The sequence below is a fragment of the Arachis hypogaea genome, chromosome 9 (genome assembly GCF_003086295.3).
Source record: "Arachis hypogaea cultivar Tifrunner chromosome 9, arahy.Tifrunner.gnm2.J5K5, whole genome shotgun sequence".
Classification (NCBI taxonomy): domain Eukaryota; kingdom Viridiplantae; phylum Streptophyta; class Magnoliopsida; order Fabales; family Fabaceae; genus Arachis; species Arachis hypogaea.
The window spans coordinates 43,664,634-43,680,114 of NC_092044.1; positions in this window are offsets into that span (position 1 = coordinate 43,664,634).

Here is a 15,481-nt window from a genome sequence, read left to right on the forward strand (position 1 = left end):
TTTTCAGAATTTTTAAGAATGAATTCTAGAGTTTCAAGGTGATGTTCTTATCATCACCAAAGCTGATTGATTCTCATCAATTTAGCTCTTGAATGCAATGTCCTGCTGAAGCTTGGCTAGCCATGTCTAATTTCTTTAGACTGAAGCTTTAGACTAACATTGCATGATTCCTGGAATTGTTATTAAAAATTTTGAATCTCTTTATTTTCTTCTCCATATAATTTTCGAAAAATCCAAAAAAAATTACAAAATCATAAAATCCAAAAATATTTCTTGTCTGAGTCTAGTGTCTCATTTTAAGTTTGGTGTCAATTGCATGTTTCTATTCTTCTTGCATTTTTCGAATTCATTCATGTGTCTTCATTGATCTTCAAGTTGTTCTTGATGATTTCATTGCTCTGATCTTTAAATTCTCTTGTCTTGAGTGTTTTGTTGTTTCTTATATGCATTCTCAACTTGTTAGTGTCAGTAGTATACAAACTTCTACGTTTGGTGTCTTGCATGCATTGTTTATTTGATCTTAGTTTCATTTTGATTATTCCTCATTATTAAAAATCCAAAAAAAATTTTAATTTGTGTCTTTTCAAGTCAATAATATAGAGAATTAAAGATTCAGAACATACAGCAGAGGAATTACACAGAAAAGGCTAGACGTTCAAAATGCCCAGTAAGGAAGGAAAACTGGCATTTAAACGCCAGCCAGGGTGCCTAGCTGGGCGTTTAACGCCCAAAAGGGTAGCATTTTGGGCGTTAAATGCCAGAATGGATACCATTCTGGGCGTTTAACGCCAGGATGGCACAAGAGGGAAGATTTTTGTTTTTAATTCAATTTTTTTTCAAGTTTCCATAATTTTTCAAAATCAATTTCTTTCCATTTTCAAAAATACTTGGTAACAATTAATGATTTGATTCAACATTTCAAGTATGTTGCCTTTTCTATTGAGAAAGGTTTAATGTCTGAATCATATCTTTCAAATTTCTTGTTAGCTAAGTCATTAATTTTCAAAATCAAATCTTTTTTTAAATTATTTTTCAAATCATATCTTTTCAATCATATCTCTTTAAAACCATAACTTTTCAATCATATCTTTTTGATTTCTAATTTCAAAATCTTTTTCAAATTTCACTTAATTTCTTTCCCAATTTTAGTTTTCGAAAATCAATTACCATTTTTTTCAAAATTTCTTTTAATTAATTCACTTTAATTTTCAAAAATTTCTTCCCCTCTTCTCACATCCTTCTATTTATGGACTAACACTCCTCCTCAATGCACAATTCGAACTCTGTCTTTCTTGATAAGTTCAAATTCTTCTACCTCTTCCTTCTATTTTTCTTTTCCTCTGACACCTCAAGGAATCTCTATACTGTGACATAGAGGATTCCATATTTTCTTGTTCTCTTATCTTTCATATGAGCAGGAGCAAAGACAAAAGCATTCTTGTTGAGGCTGACCCTGAACATGAAAGGACCTTGAAGCGAAAGCTAAGAGAAGCTAAAGCACAACTCTCTGTAGAAGACCTAACAGAAATCTTCAAATAAGAAGAAGACATGGCAGCCGAAAACAACAACAATGCCAACAATGCAAGGAAGGTGCTGGGTGACTTTACTGCACCTACTCCCGACTTCTATGGGAGAAGCATCTCTATCCCTGCCATTGGAGCAAACAACTTTGAGCTTAAGCCTCAATTAGTTTCTCTAATGCAACAGAATTACAAGTTCCATGGATTTCCATTGGAAGATCCTCATCAGTTTTAAGCTGAGTTCTTGCAAATCTGTGACACTGTCAAGACTAATGGGGTTGACCCTGAGGTATACAGAATTATGCTATTCCCTTTTGCTGTATGAGACAGAGCTCGAATATGGTTGGACTCACAACCTAAAGAAAGCCTGAACTCTTGAGAAAAGCTAGTCAATGCCTTCTTGGCAAAGTTCTTTCCACCTCAAAAATTAAGTAAGCTTAGAGTGGAAGTCCAAACATTCAGACGGAAGGAAGGTGAATCCCTTTATGAAGCTTAGGAAAGATACAAACAATTGATCAGAAAGTGTCCTTCTGACATGCTTTCTGAATGGAGCATCATAGGTATCTTCTATGATGGTCTGTCTGAACTGTCCAAGATGTCATTGGACAGCTCTGCTGGAGGATCTCTTCATCTGAAGAAGACGCCTGCAGAAGCTCAAGAACTCATTGAAATGGTTGCAAATAACCAATTCATGTACACTTCTGAAAGGAATCCTGTGAACAATGGGACGAATCAGAAGAAAGGAGTTCTTGAGATTGATACTCTGATTGCCATATTGGCTCAGAACAAAATATTGACTCAGCAAGTCAATATAATTTCTCAAAGTCTGTCTGGAATGCAAGCTGCACCAGGCAGTACTAAGGACGCTTCATCTGAAGAAGAAGCTTATGATCCTGAGAACCCTTCAATGGAAGAGGTGAATTACATGGGAGAACCCTATGGAAACACCTATAATCCTTCATGGAGAAATCATCCAAATCTCTCATGGAAGGATCAACAGAGACCTCAACAAGGTTTCAACAACAATAATGGTGGAAGAAACAGGTTTAGCAATGGCAAGCCTTTTCCATCATCTTCTCAGCAACAGACAGAGAATTCTAAGCAGAGCCACTCTGACTTAGCAACCATGGTCTCTGATCTAATCAAAACCACTCAAAGTTTCATGACTGAAACAAAGTCCTCCATTAGAAACTTGGAGGCACAAGTGGGTCAGCTGAGCAAGAAAGTCACTGAACTCCCTCCTAGCACTCTTCCAAGCAATACAGAAGAGAATCCAAAAGGAGAGTGTAAGGCCATCAACATGGCCAAAATTGGAGAGGAGAAAGAGGCAGTGAGTGCCACTGAGGAAGACCTCAATGGACGTTCACTGGCCTCCAATGAGTTCCCTAATGAGGAACCATGGGAATCTGAGGCTCACACTGAGACCATAGAGGTTCCATTGGATTTACTTCTGCCATTCATAAGCTCTGATGAGTATTCTTCTTCTGAAGAGGACGAAGATGTCACTGAAGAGCAAGTTGCTAAGTACCTTGGAGCAATCATAAAGCTAAATGACAAGTTATTTGGTAATGAGACTTGGGAGGATGAACCCCCTTTTCTCACCAAAGAACTGGATGACTTGACTAGGCAGAGATTACCTCAAAAGAGACAGGATCCTGGGAAGTTCTCATTACCTTGTACCATAGGCACCATGACCTTTGAGAAGGCCCTGTGTGACCTAGGGTCAAGCATAAACCTCATGCCTCTCTCTGTAATGGAGAAGCTAGGGATCTTTGAGGTGCAAGCTGCAAGAATATCACTAGAGATGGCAGACAATTCAAGAAAACAAGCTTATGGACTTGTAGAGGATGTTCTGGTAAAGATTGAAGACCATTACATCCCTGCTGATTTCATAGTCCTAGAGACTGAGAAGTGCATGGATGAATCCATCATCCTTGGCAGACCCTTCCTAGCCACAGCAAAGGCTGTGATTGATGTTGACAGAGGAGAATTGATCATTCAAGTGAATGAAGAATCCTTTATGTTTAAAGCTCAAGGATATCCCTCTGTAACCATGGAGAGGAAGCATGAAGAGCTTCTCTCAAAACAGAGTCAAACAGAGCCCCCACAGTCAAACTCTAAGTTTGGTGTTGGGAGGCCACAACCAACTTCTAAGTTTGGTGTTGAACCCCCACATTCAAACTCTAATTTTGGTGTTGGGAGGTTCCAACATAGCTCTAAGTATCTGTGAGGCCCCATGAGAGCCACTGTCAAGCTACTGACATTAAAGAAGCGCTTTTTGGGAGGCAACCCAATGTTATATTTATCTATTTTCCTTTGTTATTTTATTTTTTTTAGGTTGATGATCATGGGAAGTCACAAAATCAATTGAAAAAAGCAAAAACAGAATGAAAAACAGAAAGAAAAATAGCACACCCTGGAGGAAAACTTGCTGGCATTTAAACGCCAGTGAAGACAGCAAATGAGCGTTCAACGCCTAGTCTGGCACCATTCTGGGCATTTAACGCCAGAAAGGGGCATTAGACTGGCGTTAAACGCAAGGAAAGGGCAAGAAGCTGGCGTTAAACGCCAGAAATAGGCACCAGCCCGGCGTTTAACGCCAGAATTGGCAGAAGGAGCATTTTTGCTCGCCACTTGGTGCAGGGATGAATTTTTCTTGATACCTCAGGATCTGTGGACCCCACAGGATCCCCACCTACCCCACCACTCCCTCTCTTCTTCACCCATTCACCAATCACCTCAACACCTCTTCCCCAAAAATACCTCACCTATCAAATCCCACTATTCTCTTCACCACTCACATCCATCCTTCATAAAACCCCACCTACCTCACCATTCAAATTCAAACCACTTTCCATCCCAAACCCACCCATACATGACCGAACCCTACCCCCCTCTCCACCCCTATATAAACCCATCTTCACTCCTTCATTTTCACACAACCTAAACACTACTTCTCCCCCTTAGCCGAACCACAAAGCCACCTACATCTCCTCTCTTTCTTCTTCTTCTACTCTCTTCTTCCTTCTTTTGCTCGAGGACGAGCAAACCTTCTAAGTTTGGTGTGGTAAAAGCATTGCTTTTTGTTTTTCCATGACCATTTATGGCATCTAAGGCCAGAGAAACCTCTAGAAAGTGGAAAGGGAAGGCAAAAGCTTCCACCTCCGAGTCATGAGAGATGGAGAGATTCATCTCAAGGGTGCATCAAGACCACTTCTTTGAAGTTGTGGCCATGAAGAAGGTGATCCCCATGGTCCCTTTCAAACTCAAAAAGAGTGAATATCCGGAGATCCGACATGAGATCCGAAGAAAAGGTTGGGAAATTCTTACCAACCCCATTCAACAAGTCGGAATCTTAATGGTTCAAGAGTTCTATGCCAATGCATGGATCACCAAGAACCATGATCAAAGTGTGAACCCGGACCCAAAGAATTGGCTTACAATGGTTCGGGAAAAATGCTTAGATTTTAGTCCGGAAAAAGTAAGGTTGGCATTCAACTTGCCCATAATGCAAGGAGTTGAACACCCCTACACCAGAAGGGTCAACTTTGATCAAAGGTTGGACCAAGTCCTCATAGACATTTGTGAAGAGGGCGCTCAATGGAAGAGAGATTCAAGAGGGAAGCCGGTTCAATTGAGAAGGCATGACCTCAAGCCCGTGGCTAGGGGATGGTTGGAGTTTATCCAACGCTCAATCATTCCCACTAGCAACCGGTCCGAAGTTACTAGAGACCGGGCTATCATGATTCATAGCATCATGATTGGAGAGGAAGTAGAAGTTCACGACGTTATATCCCAAGAACTTTATAAGGTGGCGGACAAGTCCTCTTCCTTGGAAAGGTTAGCCTTCCCTCATCTCATTTGTCACCTCTGTTATTCAGTCGGAATTGACATAGAGGGAGAAACCCTCATTGATGAGGACAATCCCATCACTAAGAAAAGGATGGAGCAAACAAAAGATCCCACTCATCATGAAATCCCTGAGATGCCTCAAGGGATGCACTTTCCTCCACAAAATTATTGGGAGCAAATCAACACCTTCCTAGGAGAATTGAGTTCCAACATGGGACAACTAAGGGTGGAGCACCAAGAACATTCCATCCTCCTCCATGAAATTAGAGAAGATCAAAGAATCATGAGAGAGGAGCAAAAAAGGCAAGGAAGAGACATTGAGGAGCTCAAGCACTCCATAAGATCTTCAAGAGGAAAAACAAGCCGCCATCACTAAGGTGGACCCGTTCTTTAATCTCCTTGTTCTTTATTTTTCTGTTTTTTGAATTTTTTATGCTTATGTCTATCTACGTTTGTGTCTTATGATCATTAGTGTCTTAGTGTCTATGCCTTAAAGTTATTCATGTCCTATGAATCCATCACCTTTCTTAAAAGAAAAATGTTCTTAATTGAAAAAGAGAAGAATTGCATGAATTTTGAATTTTATAACAGATTAATTATTTTGATGTGGTGGCAATACTTTTGATGTCTGAATGTATTCTTAAATAGTGTATATGTCTTTTGAATTTGTTGTTCATGAATGTTGGCTCTTGAAAGAATGATGAAAAAGGAGACATGTTACTGAGGATCTGAAAAATCATAAAAATGATTCTTGAAGCAAGAAAAAGCAATAAATACAAAAAAAAGGAAAAGGAAAAAAAATAATAAGGTTATGATCCAAGGCAAAAAGAGTGTGCTTAAGAACCCTGGACACCTCTAATTGGGGACTCTAGCAAAGCTGAGTCACAATCTGAAAAGGTTCACCCAGTTATGTGTTTGTGGCATGTATGTATCCGGTGGTAATACTGGAAGACAGAGTGCTTTGGGCCACGGCCAAGACTCATAAAGTAGCTGTGTTCACGAATCATCATACTTAACTAGGAGAGTCAATAACACTATCTGGATTCTGAGTTCCTATAGAAGCCAATCATTCTGAATTTCAAAGGATAGAGTGAGATGCCAAAACTGTTTAGAGGCAAAAAGCTAAAAGCCCCGCTCATCTAATTAATACTGATCTTCATAGATGTTTTTGGAATTCACTGCATATTCTCTTCTTTTTATCTTATTTGATTTTCAGTTGCTTGGGGACAAGCATCAATTTAAGTTTGGTGTTGTGATGAGCGAATAATTTATACGCATTTTAGCATTGTTTTTAGTATGTTTCTAGTATGTTTTAGTTAGTTTTTATTATATTTTTATTAGTTTTTAGTTAAAATTCACCTTTCTGGACTTTACTATGAGTTTGTGTGTTTTTCTGTGATTTCAGGTATTTTCTAGCTGAAATTGAGGGACCTGAGCAAAAATTTGATTCAGAGGCTGAAAAGGACTGCAGATGCTGTTGGATTCTGACCGCCCTGCACTCGAAGTGGATTTTCTAGAGCTACAGAAGCCCAATTGGCGCGCTCTCAATTGCTTTGGAAAGTAGACATTCTGGGATTTCCAGCAATGTATAATAGTCCATACTTTGCTCGAGATTTGATGGCCCAAACAGGCGTTCCAAGTCAGCTCAAGAATTCTGGCGTAAAACGCCGGAACTGGCACAAGAATGGGAGTTAAATGCCAAACTGACACAAAAGCTGGCGTTTAACTCCAAGAAGAGTCTCTACACATGAAAGCTTCAATGTTCAGCCCAAGCACACACCAGTGGGCCCGGAAGTAGATTTTTATGTCATTTACTCATCTTTATAAACCCTAAGCTACTAGTTCTCTACAAATAGGACCTTTTGCTATTGTATTGGAGATCTTTCGATCATGTTTGGATGATTGAACCCTCTTTGGGAGGCTGGCCATTCGGCCATGCCTAGACCTTGTTCTTATGTATTTTCAACGGTGGAGTTTCCACACACCATAGATTAAGGTGTGGAGCTCTGTTGTACCTCGAGTATTAATGCAATTACTATTGTTCTTCTATTCAATTCAGCTTATTCTTGTTCTAAGATATCACTTGTTCCTCAACTTGATGAATGTGATGATCCGTGACACTCATCATCATTCTCACCTATGAACGCGTGCCTGACAACCACCTCTGTTCTACCTTAGATTGAGTGGATATCTCTTGGATCCCTTAATCGGAATCTTCGTGGTATAAGCTAGAATTTATGGCGTCATTCAAGAGAATCCGGAAGGTCTAAACCTTGTATGTGGTATTCTGAGTAGGATTCAAGGATTGAATGAATGTGACGAGTTTCAAACTCCTGAAGGCTGGGCGTTAGTGACAGACGCAAAAGAATCAATGGATTCTATTCCAACCTGATTGAGAACCGATAGATGATTAGCCGTGCTGTGACAGAGCGCGTTGAACATTTTCACTGAGAGGACGGGATTGTAGCCACTGACAACGGTGATGTCCAACATATAGCTTGCCATGGAAAGGGGTAAGAAGGATTGGATGAAGACAGTGGGAAAGCAGAGCGATGGAAGGGACAAAGCATCTCTATACGCTTATCTGAAATTCTCTCCAATGAATTGCATAAGTATCTCTATCTTTACTTCATGTTTTATTTATCTTTTAATCATTAATCCTCCATAACCATTTGAATCTGCCTGACTGAGATTTACAAGATGACCATAGCTTGCTTCATACCAACAATCTCCGTGGGATCGACCCTTACTCACGTAAGGTTTATTACTTGGATGACCCAGTGCACTTGCTGGTTAGTTGTGCGAAGTTGTGATAAAGAGTTGAGATTGCAATGAGCATACCATGTTGATGGCGCCATTGATGATCACAATTTCGTGCACCAACATTCAAATTGACTAGCAAATTCCAATTATCAATCAACAAAAGAGTTTGATAACACAAGAGTCACTAATTACCCAACACAAGCCAAGAGAAGGAAAGATCTAACTCATAACTAAAAGAGACATTTCTACAAACACCTAGAAGGCAATACAAGTAAACAAAAAAAATTGCAAGAATTAAAGAGAGCTATAACTACAAAGGCAAGGATTCAACAATAGAAACCAAAGCAATTATAAAAAGACAAGGAATTCATAAAGTGCATTGAAAGGAAATGGAGATCTACATAAGAGTTCATAAGCTAAAATTAACAATATAAAGGAACAACAAGAAAAGTAAAATACTAGAACAAGTAAAGATAAAGGAAAATTAAAGCAAAAGAAGAATGAGATCTAGATCTAAAAGAAGAAAACTAAGAACCATAATCTAGAGAGAGGAGAGAGCCTCCCTCTCTAGAATTTTACATCTCTCTCTAAGCTAAAGTGTATGAAGGATCCCCCTAACTCCTCTTGAATTCTGCATGTAATAGGCTCAGAAATGAGTTGGATTTGGGCCTGGGCAGCTCAGAAATCGCCCCTAGTGTTCTCACTTTAATGAGGTCACACGCGAGCATCGATCTGTACACGTGAGTCACGCGTACGCGTTGCTGAGAATTTTCTATCCACGCATACGTGTAATGCATGTGTACGCGTTGATGAGTGCATCCCAAATCCTTGATTTCCTATGATTTCTCCACTTTGCATGCTTTCCTCTTCATTTTTTGATCCATTCCTAGCCTTTTCAACCTGAAATCACTAACAAACACATCAAGGCATCTAGTGGAATTAAAGGCGAATCAAAATTAGCAAATTAAATGGCTAAAAAACATGTTTTTACACTTAAGCACAAATTAGGAGAAAGTCACGAGACCATGCTATTTCATTGAATAAATGTGGGAAAAGATGATAAAATCCCCCAAAATAAGCACAAGATAAATCCTAAAAATGGGGTTTATCAAACTCCCCACACTTAAACCAAGCATGTCCTCATGCTAGAATCAAGAATGAAACAAATGGTATCGACATTTATTCAATGCAACCTATCTAGATGCAATCTATCAAAATGAATGCAGCTACTTGGTCAAAATAAATCAACTTCCAAGAATACATATACAAGTATAAGGGCTAAAGTAATAGCAATCGAATCAAATCCACAACTGAATTAAGTTATTAAAGATTTTTACAAACTTGCAAGAAAAGTGATGATTCTAGGTGAAAACATGTAATTGAGCAATCGAACCCTCACCGGATGTGTATCCGCTCTAGTCGCTTAGGTGTATAGGGTCGATTCAGTCAATTCTCCCCTAATCATGCTTTCCAAGATTTGTTTTTCATCTAACAATCAACAATTATTTCATGCATGCATAAAAATATCATGAGGTCTTTCCACAAGGTTGTAATGGGGTTAGGTTTGTAGAAATAGGGTGCATACAAATATCATACAAGTATCAACAAATATGCATACAAATATCATGATGATTTGTAGGCTGCATATGGTCAAGTGAGCTTGAGATTTGAATCTTTGATTAACTTAAGCTTCCCACCTAACCTATGACAACCTATACAATTTCAAAGTTAATCTAGCTACCCATTCTTCACTTTTTTCACATACTCAGGCATTCTCTTTTTTATCACAACCCATATACATTGATTGTTACTGAACTTTACCTTTGGGCATTTTGTCCCCTTCTTATTGCTTTTCTTTTTCTTTCTTTTTCTAATTTTTGTTTATATATTTTTCTTATTTATTTTGTATATACATACATACATACATACATACATACATACATACATATATATATATATATTCTTTTTGCACTAAAGTATATACAAAAAGTATCAATGCATATGGTTTTTTTCATTTAATTAACACATAAGTATGTACCCAATTTCCAATATTTTCAACAAAATACAAAAACACCCTTTTTCTCAACCAATGTCCCAAGTTTCCCTACACTTGAATGATACACACACTCATTAGCCTAAGCTAATCAAAGATCCAAATTAAGGACATTTATTGTCTTTTGCTTTAAGGGTTGTAATGTGCTAAATTAAAGAACAAAGTGGGTTAATCGTAGGCTCAAAGTCGGCTAACAATGGAAGATAAAAGGTAGGCTATTTGGGTAAGTGAGCTAATGAAACAATTGCCTCAATCATATAAATGCATGTATACATGGAATAATGGACATAAAGAATCAAACAAATCAAAGATTACAATCAAAGGAAGAGAATAATACACACAGGAAGGAAAATAAGTTGTTATAAGATGTAACCACGCAGTTAGGCTCAAAACTCAAAAGCTTGTGTTCTTAGATCAAAAACATGATCCACAATACATAATTCAAGCAAGTTTAATGAATTTTTTTTACTCAATTCGATTGGGATGTCAATGCCCTATAAAGAATGCTTTTCTTAGTCAATTTCATTATTTTAACTAAGCTTATTATATATATAAATATGCACTAAAAATCCTAGAAGACCTAAAAATGAAATATAAAAGTGTTTGGACGGGAAGTGCACTAGGTTCCATTATTTTTGCCATATAATGGGGTTTTCTTCATCAAAAATGGCGCCGTTGCCGGAGAATTGCAAATGTGTGCCTTGTTATTGGTTATTGTACATATGTGAATATTGTGAATAGCTTGATTTTTGGATTTCTTGTTAGTTTTTGGTAGTTTTAGGACTTTGTTTCATTATTTCTTGTTAGCTTTTGTTTTTATTTTCTCTTTTTATTATGAGTTCTCACTTGGGCTATGAGTTTGGTTCTAACTATGTTGTAGGAAATGGGAGCTACAATGAAGACATGCATCAAGGATGGAACAATCAAGGGTGGGGGGAGCCATATGCATATGTTCAATCCTCTTGGCAACAACCTCCACCAATGCACTATGAACAAGAGCCATTTTATAATGCATACCAATCAAACGGTGATAAACCACTATTTTATGGTTTATCTTGTACTCAATTGAGTGGTTTTTATCAACTCTTTACCCACTTATTCATACTATTTGCATGGTTTTACATTTGCCTTCCTAATTATGTGCTTTGATTGAAAACATACTTCTTTGACCTTAATTTTATTAATATTAATTCTCCTTTTATACCATTAGATGCCTTGATATGTGTGTTAAGTGTTTTCAGAGATTATAGGGCATGAATGGCTCAGAGGATGGAAAGGAAGCATGCAAAAGTGGAAGGAATACAAAGAAGTTGGAGAAAACTGCTAAGCTGTCCAGCCTGACCTCTTCGCACTCAAACAGCGATAACTTTAGCTACAGAGGTCCAAACGACGCGGTTCTAGTTGCGTTGGAAAGCTAACGTCCGGGGCTTCGATTTGATAGATAATTTGCCATAGCTGCCCCAACGCTAGGCGACGCGAACGCGTGGGTCACGCGGATGCGTGACCTGGCAGGAGCGCAACCCGCGCGACCGCGTGGACGACGCGGCCGCGTCACTTTTCCGCGACCTGTACAGACCAAAAAGCGCTGGAAGTGACTTCTGGGCTGATTTTGACCCAGTTTTCAGCCCAGAACACACAGATTAGAGGCTATAAAGTGGGGGAATGCATGTATTCATAATTATTCACTCATAATTCACTTTTCATGTTTTAGATGTAGTTTTTAGAGAGAGAGGTTCTCTCCTCTCTCTTAGGATTAGGATTTAGGACTTCTCTTAATTTTAGGAGTAACTCTCAAATCCCAGGTTCTTTATTTTTATTTATTGTTCCAATTAAATTTATGAACTCTTTCATGTTATGATTTTCTTTGAATTAATATTATTTGAGATATTTCAGTTATTATTGCTTTCTTTTATTTACATGATTATTGCTTCCCATCTGAAGGCATTTTTATTTCAGCAGTTTCAATTTTCTTTCCTTTTGGCTTTGGTTAAATAATTGGTGACTCTAGAGTTATCAAACTCATTGTTGATTGAAAATTGGAATTCATCCACTTTACTTACCTTCATAGTTAGAGGTTAACAAAGTGGGAGAAAAATCCAATTCTCATCACAATTGATAAGGATAACTGGGATAGGACCTCCAGTTCTTATACCTTGCCAAGAGATTTTATTAGTATTATTTTATTTTACTTATCATACAAAAATGGGTGTAAAGGTAAAGGTTGGGATCCTGGAATCTGTTCTGACATTTGTCACCCCAGGAGCCTAAGAATCTATTTGAAGCTTCGTAAGGGCTTTACGTGCTTAGTCTGGGACCCCGGAGGTTATTGGATATACAAACATTGGTGGGGATTCCTGGATCAGTACAAGCATAAGCCACCATGACAGGAAGCTCATCAAATGTACAAATTAAGGTGGGAGACAACCCACCATGGTATGATCGTTCATTTTTCATTTTTATTTAGTTTTATTTGTTTTTGAATTTTATTTTATTTTATTATATTAAACCTGGAGTTTTGCATCACATTCATATTAACACTGCATTCTGCATCTTTTCAGATTAAAAAAAAAAGCGAGCACGCGACGCGACCGCATCAGCGACGCGTCCGCGTCGCAAGGAGATGGGAGACAATATTAATATGAACAGAGAGTTTCGCAGGAGCAGCGCTGGAGGCGTGCCAATGGCACAAATCGACCCACGCGACCGCGTCGCTGACGCGACTGCGTCACATGGGAATAATGGCCTCCCACGCGACCGCGTCACCCACGCGGCCGCGTGACCTGAAATCGACGTAAAAAGAGTGTATGGCCGAAAGTTGAGCTGGAATTGGGCTGGACCTGTGCTAGCAGCACAAGCCCTGCCACGCGAATGCGTCACCCACACGTCCGCGTTATATTGGAAATAAGGCCATCCACGTGATCGCGTCGACCACGCGACCGCGTCACCCTGGATTTTGGCAATACCAAGTTTCGAACAGAGAGTTGTGCGACCGTGAGGCTGCACTCGCACCACTAGCACAAATCGAGTCACGCGATCGCGTGCCCCACGTGTCCGCGTCGCCCAACCTTATTGCGCACCACGCGACCGCGTCACCCACGCGACCGCGTCGCCAGCGTCGCACAACCTATCCAGATTAGTGCCAATTTTCTTATCTTTTCTCTTCTAATCCTAATTTCTTCCTTCTCTCTCCTCTCTCACTTTCTTTTTCTACTTCTCATTCTTTTTCACTTTCATTTTATTTTATTTTATTTATTTGCATACTTTCATTCATCATATTTTATTTTTCTAAAAGTCATTATTGGTGTTCAAATATTCTTATTCAACTGTTACATCTTTTCTGGTATTATCTTGGTGCTTATGACTTGTTTTATTCTGGTTAGGTAATATTATTTAAATCAATGCCAATCTTTTATACCTGTATTACTTTTGTATTGATTTTTAATTTATATTATCTTTCCTTCCCCACTCTCTCCCCCATTGTTGCATATTCTGCACCACTGGTATGCCATGGCTTCTATTGTTTTCTTACATGTTGTAGCTACCATGTAATTGAGACCCTTATTTTTGGCATTAACCAACCCCTGTTTTATTTGTTTTCTATCTTTGCTTTGGGTTACTTTCCTTCCCTTTTTCTTGCAGGATGGCCACCAGGAAGAGACCGGAAGACGTTTACATGGGAGAGACAAACAAGTTCCTACGCACATTCCTTGACGAGAAAAGCATCAGTTGGAGCAACCCGTCCACCTGCACATCTCAGCATGCACCGAGGATGGTGCAATCTTTAAGTGTGGGGAGGTCGATACCGATCTCCATGGGTTAGTACTTTCCTGTCTCAAACACCAATATTTTATTTTCTTTGTTAATTGTTGCATTTGCATATTTAATTTCATGTTTATTTTATTTTTGCATTTAGTTACTGCTTGGTTAAAATAATAAGTTTTTTCTTAAGATCCTATTTTTTGAAAAATTTTACTAATTTAAATTGAAATTTTTTTTTGTTAAATTTGTTTGAAGTTGTATTTGGAACATGGTTTTTGAGCTAAAGAACACACAACCTATGAGACTTTGAGCTTATTTACATGGTTATATTATTTAACCATAAATATTTTATTCCTGTGTGTTTCCTTCTCCATGATTGTAATCTGTATTTTGTTCCACTCTATATGTCCTTTGTTTAGTATATTTACATGCTTGCGTATGATTGAGGCCATATTTGATTATCAACTCACTTACCCCAAATAAGCCTACCTTTTACATCACCTTTGTTAGCCCCTTGAGCTTTTAATTCCCTTCTGTTCTATAACCACATCACTAGCCTTAAGCGGAAAACAAATTAATTATCCCAATTGAATCTTTGGTTAGCTTAAGATAGAGATTGTGTAGCAAATAAGTGTGGGGAAATTTTGGGAACATGGGTTGATAAGGGAATGTAACATGTTTCTAATTTATTTGAATATTAGGAATTTGGGAACCTACTCATGAAAAACCAAAATAGAAAAATAATAGAAAATCCATGTGCATTGATAAGTTATGTTTATTTCTCTACAAAATATAAATATATATATATAATATAAATAAATAAATAAGGGGACAAAATTACCCCAATGTTAAGTTAATAAAAAGATCAATGCACATGTGATAAAAGAAAAAAAAATTTAAAGAAAAGTTGATACATGAGTATGGGAATTATACAAAAGTGGGAATTATGGGTAGCTAGGCATGAATTTAAAAGTATATAGAGTATATGTATATTAGGTGAGAGTTTAGGTTAATTAAAGATTCAATTTATAAAGCTCACTTAGCCATATATATACCTTTACCCTTACCTTAGCCCCATTACAACCTTGAAAAAGACCTCATGACGTTTGCATTGGTATATTAAATATTGTTGATTGGTTAGATGAAGAACAAGGTTTAGAAAGCATGACTAGAGAAGAGTAGAGTGAATAACCCTATACACTTGAGATATTAGAGTGATACACACTACCAGTGAGGGTTCAGTGCTCAATTCTATGTTCCCTGCTTTCATGAGCTATCTTTTTCTTGCAAGTTATTTGTATTGTATTTTGTGATTTGAATTAGTGAAATCCAGTTCATATTTGTCTTGAAGAGCTTATTTACTTTTAACCGAGTAGGTAGAAACATTTTTGCATGTAGTTGCATTCATATAGATAGGTTGCATTTCATACATTCTACCATTCCTCTTCATCTTTATAGCTTCTCTTGAGCTTAGCATGAGGACATGCTATTGTTTAAGTGTGGGGAGGTTGATAAACCACTATTTTATGGTTTA